The following is a 13,151-nucleotide window of genomic DNA, read 5'->3' as shown; positions in this document are numbered from 1 at the left end:
CATTAATCTGATTCAAAGGTTGTCAGGTAAATCTGAAACTGAACAACCTAACCTTTAAATTTAACTGAACCTTTAAAGGAGCGACATTGTTGGCACAATCAAGCTGTACACCCATGAAGAGGAAATGTCGGACAACCAAATCTTCAAAATGAAAAGAGATCTCTGGGTTAAAAGGGAAATATATAGAGGTTGAAATGAAGAAGAGAGAAGTCAGCTGGATAATAGAACCTGGAACCAGGCTCAATACGTAAGGTACAAAGATGAATTGGAAAGAAAAATGAAGGTGCGCAAAGCAGAAACCCGATGAGAAGAAAATGGAACCTAAGATAATAGACAATCGGAAGGTGTTTTACAGGTAAATAGTTAGCAGAGGTATTGTTAACCAAGGAGTCATCCGAGTCGAGACTCAACACATGGAGGCAGATGTCATGGCTGAGGCTTAAAATGAAGACATTTCGTCGGTCCTTATCAGGCAAAAAATATACTGTGTAGGCTATGGTGAAAGAGGAGGGAATTCATAAGTTGATGGGTTTGAAATTGATAAGGAAGAGTTACAAGAGAGGCTGTCTGCACTTAGATTGGATAAGGCAACCGGAGAGGACGAGGTGCAACCAAGGACACTGAGGGAAATGGGAAGGTAAATTGTGGAGGCGCTGGCCCTTAGTTCTCTACTCTTCCTGGAAGTTCGATCAGCTGTTGGTTTTAAAACTGAGTTTTACAGGTTCCACTAATGTGATATTAATGCATTAAAGGGGGGTGACGGCAGAGGTACGGAGTTATCTCACTGATCAGTCAGCATCTCACTGAATGGCGGAACAGACTCAAAGGGCTAAAACATGTGCATGTTTCGAACTGTTCCTATCCTGTGTGGAGCTTTAGCCCACACGTCCCGGGGATCTCAGAGGGAGAGGGGGGGGGGGGTGGGGTGGGGGGTGGGGTGGGGGAAGGTGGGGGTTGGTTATAAGAGACAGTGGGAACGGAAATGCATTATTATTTGGTTATGTTCCCTCCGCCTTAAAACATGGGCATAAGAGTATAAATTGCTCATATAAATAAAACTTATAGTATGCATACTTAATTGCTTTGGGAAGGCAATCATATTCCTGACTTCTCGTCAAGAAACCCCACTAATGCCCACCGGGTTGTACCGATGGTAAATCAAGCACAGGACACGGAATTTATCCCTGGGTTCCACCTATGCGTCTGTCGCTGTTTAGGTAACTTTGAATAAGTCAACCTTTTGTCTCGTGAGTTTATTGTCTCACGATTGCAGGCGGCATTCAACGAAAGATAGCCAGCTGAACAGATTAATGAACCCTGCCAACGCCGCATCGTACGAAGGATCAGATTCAAAATAAATCCATCACTTCATCTGAGGTATAGCTGCAAAAAAAAATTATGGGTACATTTCAAGATTAAAAAAAGGCACATTGTAAAATGTTTAGAAAAAGCAAATATCACAGGGATGCAGCAAGTGTCACTCACTTGTGAGAGTAATTTCAGTTGAAGTACTCAGGGAAGAACGCAACCATTGACCTGACTGCTGTGCCTGGTAGGAACATTTATAGCTTCCTTTGCTACTGGCGGTGATGGTTGGAATGGTATAGGTGAGAGCCTTTTGGCTGATGGTGCTGTTCATGACAGGAATCGAGCCGTGCAGCAACTGAAAGCGACCAGTAGAGTTACCTCGTGGGACTGAGCAGCCAATGGTGACTGATTCTCCTGTCACATACACTGGGTATGCAGGACTGGTTGAGATCGTCGGTTCAGTTTCAGGGTCTGAAAGAATAAATTTGGCTACTTCAATTTCAACCACGGTGCGATTTTTTCTGCTGGATGGTCAGTGTGTTATTGTACAATTCTGGCTACTTTTTTTCAATCAAAAACAACGTTTCAGTACTATTATTTAAGATAAAAAAAAACACTTTGACATGTTTTACTGGTCTCTGCACGTCAACGACATTTACGGGCAATTAGCTTGGCAGTCACTCCTCATTATTATTTTCCAAAATGGATGTCACGTAGACACAGAGTGGCCTGATTACATCTCATTCACCAACCGCTGTTCAATTCAAAATACTGATGAATGGGGTTGCTAATTAGGGGAGATCATTCCTGTGGTATCAGGCGTGTATCGATAATGTAATAAGTCCTCCCTTGTGAAAGGTGCAACAATATATCTAACAAGTGCATAGTACACTGAATTGAGAGATTGGTACCACATTAGTCCAGGAAGAGTAGGCATGAATCAGTTAATGTCTTGCTACGGATGTACCCAGAGACATTTGACACCACTGGAAATTTCAGAGTTGATGCTGTATTACACTTCAGCGAGGCCATAAACCCTCTTTCAAAGCCCGTGTCAAGTGCAACGTTCGCTTACAACAGAAGCTTAAGATTGAGTTGGGTGACTAGAAGCGTAAAGTAATTTTCCATCGTGGACATCATCACACCAGACTGGTGCCGCTCTAAAAGCGTACATTGAACAAATATGGCACAATACTTTTTTGACCCAGCACCTCCGAACACTCTCTTGTGCGCACATAAGAACTCAACAACGCCGGAACTGAATCCCCAAATTCGCAGAAACAAAGCATGATGGACGCCAAACCCTGTAGCGGCCGGTGATGTGCTGTTGAGGCTTTATAAGGCTTTGGTCAGACCACATTTAGAATATTGTGAGCAATTTTGGGCCCCGTATCTCAGGAAGGATGTTCTTGCCCTGGAGAGGGTCCAGAGGAGGTTCATGAGAACGATCCCAGCATTGAAAGGCTTAACATATGAGGAACGTTTGAGGACTCAGGGTCTATACTCGATGGAGTTTAGAAGGATGAGGGGGGGATCTGATTGAATCTTACAGAATACTGAAAGGCCTGGATAGAGCGGACGTGGGGAAGATGTTTCCATTAGTAGGAGAGACTAGGACCCGAGGGCACAGCCTCAGAGTAAAGGGAAGACCTTTTAGAACAGAGATGAGGAGAAATTTCTTTAGCCAGAGAGTGGTGAATCTATGGAATTCATTGCCACAGAAGGCTGTGGAGGCCAGGTCATTGAGTGTATTTAAGACCGAGATAGATAGGTTCTTGATTGGTAAGGGGATCAAAGGTTACGGGGTGAAGGCGGGAGAATGGGGTTGAGAGACTTATCAGCCATGATTGAATTGCGGAGCAGACTCGAAGGGCCGAATGGCCTAATTTCTGCTCCTATGTCTTATGGTCTTATGGTCTATTGGGCAGAGGGATGCTAGGAAGTCAAAATTTCAGGGCACCATACAGAAAATACGGCTTCTAGCAATTGTCTTCATTTGTATGTGTCAGTCAGGGCCTATTCCAGCAGTACACGGACACAATTAGAGATTTTTTTAACCTAGATGAATATGCGCTGCACACGATATTGTGCTGATGGGGAAAGGGATGGAAGAGGGCGACCGAAATTTACCCTCACTTAGGGCACAATGTTTTTTTTGAAGCTCTTGTCTTCACTTGCAAAAAAAGGATAGGTGAATGAGAACCACGTGGCTTTCTGGGGCTCTGCTTATTGAAGTCCCAGGATAGGCCCTGACTCAGACAGAATCCAAGCCATGCACCATATCCCTACCCTCCAGGGTAGAGAGGACTTGCAGAGATGCCCCGAATGATTCAGCATCTCAGCTACCTAAGGACCCATCTTCGATGAAAAATCTTTATCGCTTCAAGAGCTGTTAGGCAGGAGGGCCATCATCACGCGTTCCATTTGCTTAAGGGTGAATCCTCGGGAAGGACATGCGTTCTACAATACGGTGAGCCAAGAAACGAGGCGGTTTTAGATGCCGACGCATCTCAGGCAGGCTTAGGAGCAGGCATTTTGCCGGTCCAGGAACTGGTCGTATTTGGATCCATGAGTCAATCGACCACTGGCTAGTGAAGTCAAATTATTGGAACACCAAGCCCTTGGCACCAGCCCCGGTAATTGATATTAAAAGGCTCCTCACATGATTGGCAAACTATTCGTAGCGGAAACCGCTCATCTGACATTAGCAATGATTCATCACAAGCCAATGCCTGCAGCAGACACTGCCCACAAAGCTACGGAGATACGACTGCGAAGCCCGTGACAAACCCGGGTGACAAAACTAATCACTTGGAGCACATTGAGCATCTTGTGAAATCATAAGAAGGAATTAACTGCAGGTCATTCGTTTGACGTGCAAGTAGATGGAGTGGAGGTGGAAGTAGAACATGTAATGAATGTCAATCCGATGAGTTTTGCTTACACAATGTGCATCCAGCCTCAGGGTAGATTTAGGTTAATATCTACAATCGAAGGCATTGTGGAGTGTCATTGCAGAACATTGTCCTGATATGTTGCAAGGAGAGCCAATCATCTTGGGCTGTTCTTTTGGCCGTGCAGTGTAGCACGAAGGGCACATAGGCTTCGAGCGAGGGGCAAGGGGTCTGGCGAGGGCCACTGTGCACGGGATATGTTCCAATGTCGCTATCATAAAGGCAGTGAGGGTCTGGGAACTGTGTCCACAGGTCAGGAGGAGAGGGCTGGTGTTGGCCGCATGTCACCTCAGCTAATAAGAACATGCATTTGTCCCTGCACTGCCTGCATGAAATTTTTGTCTATCCCATCATGTATGTCGAAATTCAATGACTGAACCCCTCTCCCTGGTTTCGAGTGAAGTTGTAACGCATCCACAACTCTCGTCAGCGAACGTCACTCAAAGAGGACCTCACGACTTTGGTCAGCAGTCCATCTCTTTACACTTGGCTGTACTTGGGGATGTTATTGTGCGTCAAAGTGCGGGTCTCTAAGCGAAAGCACGTTATATAACCTGCTTCTTTTTTTTTCAGAAGGTACGAAAATCTGTAAATTATGAGTTTTTTGCGTCGACGTCATTTTTACATTAGCACAGGTGATGGATTCCACATGGACCTGGGTGACAGGTGAACATTGAGTGACGCCGCACTATTTCCCATCTAAGCATGTATATTTTCATATGATCATGTATCTTACTCACCCTCCTCCATTGAATCATTAAATTCATTGCCTTCTGTGTTGCAAAAAAAAGTGCTCGTTTACTCAAATATTCACTCTCCTCCCTTTCACAAGGATATTGCTATTTCATCCATCACCCACCCAATTCCTTTCACCAATCGTTTGGCTTGTTTCTATATATTTTTAAAGAATCTCTAGTTGACGTTCAAAATATTGGCTGATCTGTCCTCTTACTCTCTCTTCTGCCTCTTCAAAGCGCCCATCGCCGCCCCCGCCCCATCATTTCCTCCGGCACTACATGTTATTTGCCCAAATTTCGACTGTATTCCGCATCTTTTGCGATAAATCGGCTGTTCCCGGAACTTCTCACACTCTTTCCTCTGCCGTCCCCTGTAGCTTAAGCGTCTCGCTTTTCCTTCTTCTATGTTCTTGGTCTGCATCAGGCGTATAAACCCATGGGCTCCCCTCTGTGATCGCTAAATATTTCCCAGCCATTTAAAAAAAAAATAAATCCAAAACTTTCCAGCTATTTCAGGGCGGGGGTGGAGGGTGGTGGCATAGTCATTGTCAACAACACTGGTAATGTTTTGGGGATGGGGTCGAATCCCACCACGGTCGATATTTGAATTCGATTTCAAATAGAAGAAGACCTGAAATTTAAAGTCTGGTGAGGGTCATGAAACCATTGTCGATTGTTGTAAAAAAAAAACCCGCCTGGTTCACTTATGCCCCTTAGGGAAGGAAATCTACCTTACCTGGTCTGCCTTCAAGTGACTCCAGACCCACAGCAAGGTGGTTGACCCTTAAATGTCCCCTGACCCCAATTGGCCCAATTAGAGTTGGGCAACGAATGCTGTCCTAGTCGGTGGTGCCCACATCCCATGAACGAATAAAAGGCTCAACTGTGCTGCTCCATCACTTCTCCAAACCTGGAAACCACTTCCCTCATGGCATCTTCTTTGTATTATTGTGTGTGTGTTTTTTTTTTAAATCTTTCGCAGCATGTCGGAGTCATTGGCTGGTGTTTATTTCCTATCCCTAATTGGCCTTGAGAAGTTGGTGGTTAGCTCCCTTCATTTAACGCTGATTCCAAGTGTTATAAGGACACGTGCAGTGCGGTTAGGGAGGGAGTTTCCATTTCATATTGACTTTGTTGCGGTTTGATAGGCTACTTAAAAGTCAACCACATTGTGGTGAATCGGGAGCAAGTCGTAGGCCAGATCAAAGGAGGACGGCAGATTTCCCTTCACTACAAGGCAAGAGCGAGCCAGATTGTATAGGTTTCCCCTTACCAAAATCCCCTTTAGAGCTGCCTGCAATATGATCACTGTGATATAATCTTGCCCAATTTCCGTACACTTCACTTGTCATATTCATTTCCCAACACTTATCAAACAAAACTTTCCTCTTGGCCCGGCTAGGTGGGACTTTCATCAACAGTTTAAGAATGTTGACCTTGCCTTGACCAGGTTTAATTTGTCTGGTTAGCAACCCCTAAACCCAATCCACCAACACCTCCACATTCTATGATTTCTAATGAGGAAGCATAAACTTAACACTCTTCAACTCCTATAACAAAAAAAAAATTGATATTCTTATTGCAGATTTGCTGCTAGATCTGCTTCCCACATTTTGAGTGGTCTACATAAAGACTCAACGCGGTAATAATTTATTTTCGATTCCTTAACGTAACTATATTGAGGTCAAATTGCAACACCTTTTGAACATAGAGAGTAGAGTAATATTCTATCAACTCAGTCATGTCTAAGTTTTTTTTTAAATTCATTTGGTCGATTTGTTCATACCTGGGTTGCAGGTCACACCTGCATCTTCGCCGTGACCACAGTTGTGGCTCCCCCAGCCTCGGAATTTGCACGACCTCAGAGAAGATTCTGTCCCTGCGCACGAAACATCATCCATCCAAATCTTCCCGGTGCCCTGTCCAAAGTGAGCGCTGCCGTGCGCTGATATGGCGGACCCACATCGCAGTTGCTGGCAAACCACTCTGGCGTCTGACATACCCCAAGAATCGTCGCAAACCGTCCCCCATCGTCCATCGTGATAAATCTCCACTCTCCCCGAGCAATGGTCACTCGTATTCACCAGGATCACACGAAATGCTGAGGTAACATGGAGCAAACGTTAGTTCTGATGCTAATGATAAATGCACTTATCAAAATGTTAGCAGTTCAATTTTCTTCCGTGCTGCATTTATTTTTCCTCTGAGCCAAGGAATGACCCGTCTGCCAGGTAAAAGCAGAATATTATGACGTGGACATTTCTGCAATTATTAATCATCGTTTCCTAAGAGCAAATGCCGCCTGGTTATCTACATGGCATATCGGGAAACCAATGTATGCTCTTAGGAAGTTGGAGCATGGAAACTCTTTCGAGTCATCAACAGTCACAGATTGCAACTCTTTCGAGTACAATCACAGTTCTTGGTTTCCGGAAGTGGGACATGAACCCACAGCCCTCTGATTCAAAGGCGGGGGTGCTATGGACTGAGCCACAGCTGACACCATGGAAGGAGACTCTTATTTCCTCTGCTCTCTATTTGAAACAGCAGGTTGCATTTAGCTCTACTTTCCCATGATTGGCATGTAAGCCTCGAATGTCCGACCTCCAGAACGTGTTTAACCTTTCTGTTAAATTACCTCAGGAATTGGCTTCCACCAACCTTTCAGACAGAGCATATCAGATCCATACAACTCCCCGGGTAGAAATAACCTTCCCTCTTGTCCTCTTTACACGTGACCAGTAATAAGGAATATGGGCACCACCTCGCTGGCCCTTAAAATACTGGCGGTGAGTCAGTTTCTAGAACTTCTGCAGGCGGTGGTGCGGCGGAACACGAACACAATGCATTGATGTAGCCGTCTCCCAGCCTTGATGATGAGGCGGGGATATGGTTCCAATTCAAGATGATGTGTGCCTTGGAGGGTGGTGATGTCCCAATGAACCTGCTTCCCTCGTGGCTGCAGTAGGTGGCGCTGCTGGTTCATGACCCTGCTTTCTAACTGGTCTTGGCGTGTTACTGCAGTGCATGTTTCTGGTGCTACACGCTACTCGCGTGGACCAACCCGGAGACTTAGCGTCTCTCTCAACCCCGTTTTGAATCCAGCCACAGCAGGTGGTGGAATCTGAATTCAATTTATATAAACAACTGGGATTAAAAGTCTAATGAATGACCATTGTCGATGGTTGTAAAATCCCATCTGGTTCACTCATGCCCTTTAGGGGAGAAAATATTCCGTCCTTTCCAGCCCTAGCATCCACATGACTCTGGACTCACTGCAGTGTGGTTAACTCTTAAATGCCCTCTGAGAAGGGGAATTAGGGATGGGTCATAAATGCTGGCCTAACCAACGACGAAAAAAATCCCATGAAAGGAGGGTATAAATAAAGGTGGGTGGGGTGCTAATCAAGTGGGTCATTGTCTTGGATGGTTTCACCAAGGCCTGGTAGAACTGAAGTAAGCCAACCATATTTCTGTACTCAAGTCCTCTCGCAATGAAGTCTGTAAGAGTAGGTCAGAGGCTGGGAAAGCTGCTGCAAGTAACTCACCTCTCGAATGCTCAGGCCTTTCAAAGTCTACAAGGCACAAGTCAGGAGAGCGGTGGAATGATCTCCACTACCCTGTATGAGTGCAGCTCCCAACAACTCCCAACAACTTCGGCACAGTCCAGGACAAAGCCTGCCATCCCACCCTCGACCAAAAAAAAAATATATATTCACTCCCACCACCCTCAACTCACAGTGGGAACTGTGTACACCATGTGCAAGTTACACTTCAGCAACTCACCAAGGCTCCCTTCGACAGCACATTGAAAACCAGAAGCTCTACTATCTAGAAGGACAAGGGCAGCAGACACGTGGGAACACCACCACCTTCACGCTCCCTTCGAGGCACACAACTTCCTGGCTTGGAACTGTACCGCTGTTCCTTCATTATCGCTGGGTTAAAACCCCTAGACCTCCCTTCCTAACAGCACTGTCGGAGATCCACAGGACAAAGGCTACAGCGGCTTAAGAACGCCGCTCACCGCCTCCTTCTCAAGAGCAATTACGAATGGGCAATGGATGTAGCCGGAGTTGGTGCTGTGCACATCACGTGAATGAATATTCTTTTTAAAAAAAAATGGCGTCCTTCAAATGAAACACAGGGATGTTGGACCAAACCCTCCAGTTTGTTGCAGGCAACATGCCCTGTGGAACTAACAGGAGAAAGGAGAAGGGTTTTTTGCTGGGGTCACATGGAGATTGGGATCTCAGAGAAGAGATGAGCGAAATCTCGAGAAGGATGGCGGATTGGGGAGAGGGCAAGGTTTTGGGGGGACATTGGAGGCGGTTTGGCCCTGCACGCTAAGGAAACTTCAGAGAGAAATGACTCAACGTCCTGATACTTGGTGACAAAGGTGTCCAAGAGCGTTGGCATATCTGGACACTGGGGTGGGGTGGGTGGGGGGGACAATAATTCTATGAATATGACATAGAACAAAAGTAACAGCTGCCAAGCAAGTGTATTATTTTTTGAGAGTGGAGGTATATTTTCATAAATATATATGGATCAGCATCATGGTCCTTCTTCAGAGTTGGTTCAATCAATTCTAAGTGTTGAGGATCATAGAAAGTTCTAAACACGTTGGAACAATTCAGAAAATGCCCTTCTCGGAGGACCGCACTTATCGACCTGTGCCTGGCAGAGTCATGTGCACCCCCTCCTTCCTTGTATATTGAGTCGATTATGTAGGGGGCTTCTGGCTTGTGGCCCTGTCTTCGACAGCGATAAAAATCGACCAGCCCTGCATGTTTCGTAGCTCATCATTTCTCCTGAGTGCTTTTTCGCACGGAGAGATGGTGAGCTGCGTTTTTGGTTCCTATTTTTTTTAAAGTATACCGTCCTAAATTAAAACCAAGCTTCCAAGACATGTACCGGGCTGCCTGAAAATGAACCTTGACCTGTCCCTGTAGCGGCCCCTTGCATTAGGCTTGATCACAACCACAGGAATATGTTATGCAGAGCTCTGAAGATAACTCACATAAATCATGATTCGCCCAGGTATACCCTCCCCCACTTCATTAAGAGGCTTGGCACCCGGCTAAAGCGGTCATTCATGGTCATGAACTGGTGCAGGGAAACACCAAGATGTCTATTGGAGTGCTCACGTTCATATCCAGGCGCTATTGCCCTGTGGACCCCGAGCGGGGTTCAAGCACAGGTGGCCTGCCGGACAGGTAACGCGACGATGTCCATCAGGTCATCAATCAAATCCAAAGGGAACCAATTCTTACTTTGTAGCCATGGTGACGTTTTTTTTTTCTGGGCAAGGATAAAGCCCTTATTGGAAGCCTTGTAAGGGCATGGAGATACGACAACATGTTTGCTCGCTCACTCACGTGTAACAATTATCTCAACCGGTTGACTGGGAGATGAAGGTATCCATCGACCTGACACCTGTGTCTGGTAGGAACATGTGTACCTCCCCTCGCTGCGGGCGGTGATATTTTGGACGGTGTAGTTGAGGGACTGTTGGCTGCTGCTGCTGCTTGAGACAGAAGTCGAACCCTTCAGCAACTGAAAGCGACCCTCCGAGACACCACTTGGAAGAGTGCAGCTAAAAGCGACCGATTCTCCTGCAGCATATATTGGGATGTCAGGGCTCGTGGAGACTGCCGGCTTCGTTGGACGGCCTAAAAACAAAAAATAAAGAAACAGGCAATTCACACACAGGCACCATTGTGCTGTTCAGTACGCAGTCTGCTCTGTTTGACAGCTCTCTGCATTCCAGGCCCATTTCGGTGGCTGCTGGTGCTGTTAATGTTAATTACTAACCCAGGCTAATGCGCTGAGAGACAGGAGCAAGCCCCACATCTACAGCTTTTGGAACCGATATGGTATTTGAAAGAAAAAAAAAACCCTGGAATGAGAAGCTAATTTCAGGAATGATGACCATGAAAATATCTTTCACTCTGGCAAACAGTCATCCGCTTCACCAATGCCCCTTTCGGGATGTAAACCTGCCGTTCTGATCCGGCCTGGCCTTACATGTGACTTCAGATCCACGACAATGTGGTTGACTCTTGGCTGCCTCTTCTGAAATGGCCGAGAAATACAGTTCAAGCATAATTTGAAATGGGGAACAAATGCAGATTGTGTGTGTGTGTGTGAGAGAGGGAGGGAGAGAGAGAGAGATAGAGAGATAGAGAAAGAGAGGGAAAGAAACAGAGAGAGAGAGAGAGAGAGAGAGAAAGAGAGGGAAAGAAAGAAACAGAGAGAGAGAGATAGAGAAAGAGAGGGAAAGAAAGAAACAGAGAGAGAGAGAGAAAGAGAAAGAGAGGGAAAGAAAGAAACAGAGAGAGAGAGAGAGAAAGAGAGGGAAAGAAAGAAACAGAGAGAGAGAGAGAAAGAGAGGGAAAGAAAGAAACAGAGAGAGAGAGAGAGAGAGACAGAGAAATAGAGGGAAAGAAAGAAACAGAGAGATAGATAGATAGATAGATAGATAGATAGATAGATAGATAGATAGATAGACAGACAGACAGACAGACAGACAGACACAGAAAGACAGAAAAAGTGGAAGTCACTCTCCAAGCAACATTCAGCTCTGAATACGGATAAAGGTGATGAATCAAATGAGGAGGGAAATCAGAGCCAAACCCATGGCATCACTCTTGGGACAACTGTAACTTGTGGCGGGGAGAATATTAGTAGAGAAAGGAGAATATGAGGTACAATAACCTTGATAACAGACAGGCGAAGCCATGATGGCACGGTGGCTCCCGAGTTTCAGAGTCCAGTGTGCCACTGACTAACATCAAGGCACCCTGAAGGTAAAAGTAAGAGCCAGTTGGAATGTTCCATATCGATAGCAACAACATGGGTAGAATGGGGGATCTGGTCCTCCAGCCAAATTAAGGGACGACATTAGCAACCCCATCCTCAAGTACAGTAATCTCTGTGTGAATGCCAGCACCACACACAAGTGGATATTTTTAAAAAAAAATAGCAGGAAATATCAAATGATGGCACTGGGAGCAGGGCTTTAGATTTGTTGGACACTGGGGCCATCTCTGGGCAAGAAGGGACCTGTGCATCAAAGTAGAAATAATAGAGAACAGATCCGCATTCAGAACTGAATATTGCTTGTGGAGTGAGTTATGGGGTCTCTGTCTCCCTCTCTCTCTATTTATCTATCTCCCTCTCTCTCTCTCGCCCTCTCTCACTGAACCTCTCTCTCTATCTATCTATCTCACTCTCTCTCTCTCTCTCTTTATCTATCTCACTCTCTCTCTCTCTCTCTCTTTATCTATCTCACTCTCTCTCTATCTATCTCTCTCTCTCTCCATATATATATGTTATATATATATATATATAATCTGCATTTGTTCCCCATCACTAATTGTGCTTGAACTGAATGGCTTTCTCGGCCAATTCAGAAGGCAGTCAACAGTCAACCACATTGTTGTAGATCTGCAGTCACATGTCGACCAGACCGGGTCAGAACAGGAAATTCTCCTTTCCAAAATGGGCGTTGGCGAAGCGGATGAGAGTTTGCGACAAGGGAAGACAGTTGTACGGCCATCATTCCTGAAATTAGCTTCTAATTCCAGATTTATTTATTTATTTTTCAAATTATAATTTCGGTTCCACAAGCCTCAGCCGTGCGATTTTGAACCTGCAGTTGTGGAACCTGAACCGAGAACGGAACATGCTGGAAAACTCTCAACGGGTCTGGCAGCACCTGGGGGAGAGAGAAACAGAGTGAGCGTTTTACCAAACCCAGTTCTGAAGAACATTCGTATTCATCTCGAAACGTTAGCCCCGTCTCTCTCTCTCTCTCTCTACTGAGTTTAAAAATCTTCAGACAATGAAAACTGTCCTCTATCCTCGCCCCTCTTTATACGTCTTTTCAATATTCATTTTTATTTTTTTTTTCATCCACAGGTTTATTGGTATTTAGTTTATGTTTTATTCCTTGTTTTACCCCCACTTATTACCTATTTTCCATCTTATTCGCACCGCACCAACCAAACCCCCGCCCCAACAAGGGTCATCTGTCATTTGTTCATTTTGTACTTTCCAGAGTGCTTACCCTTGTTCTACTATTATCACATTCTGCTTTATCAGTGCATCCTTGAGCCAGTACCAGTATCATTAACACCCCTGTGCC

The sequence above is a fragment of the Cetorhinus maximus genome, chromosome 38 (assembly GCF_964194155.1).
Source record: "Cetorhinus maximus chromosome 38, sCetMax3.hap1.1, whole genome shotgun sequence".
NCBI classification, from domain to species: Eukaryota; Metazoa; Chordata; class Chondrichthyes; order Lamniformes; family Cetorhinidae; genus Cetorhinus; species Cetorhinus maximus.
This window is presented reverse-complemented; position numbering follows the sequence as displayed.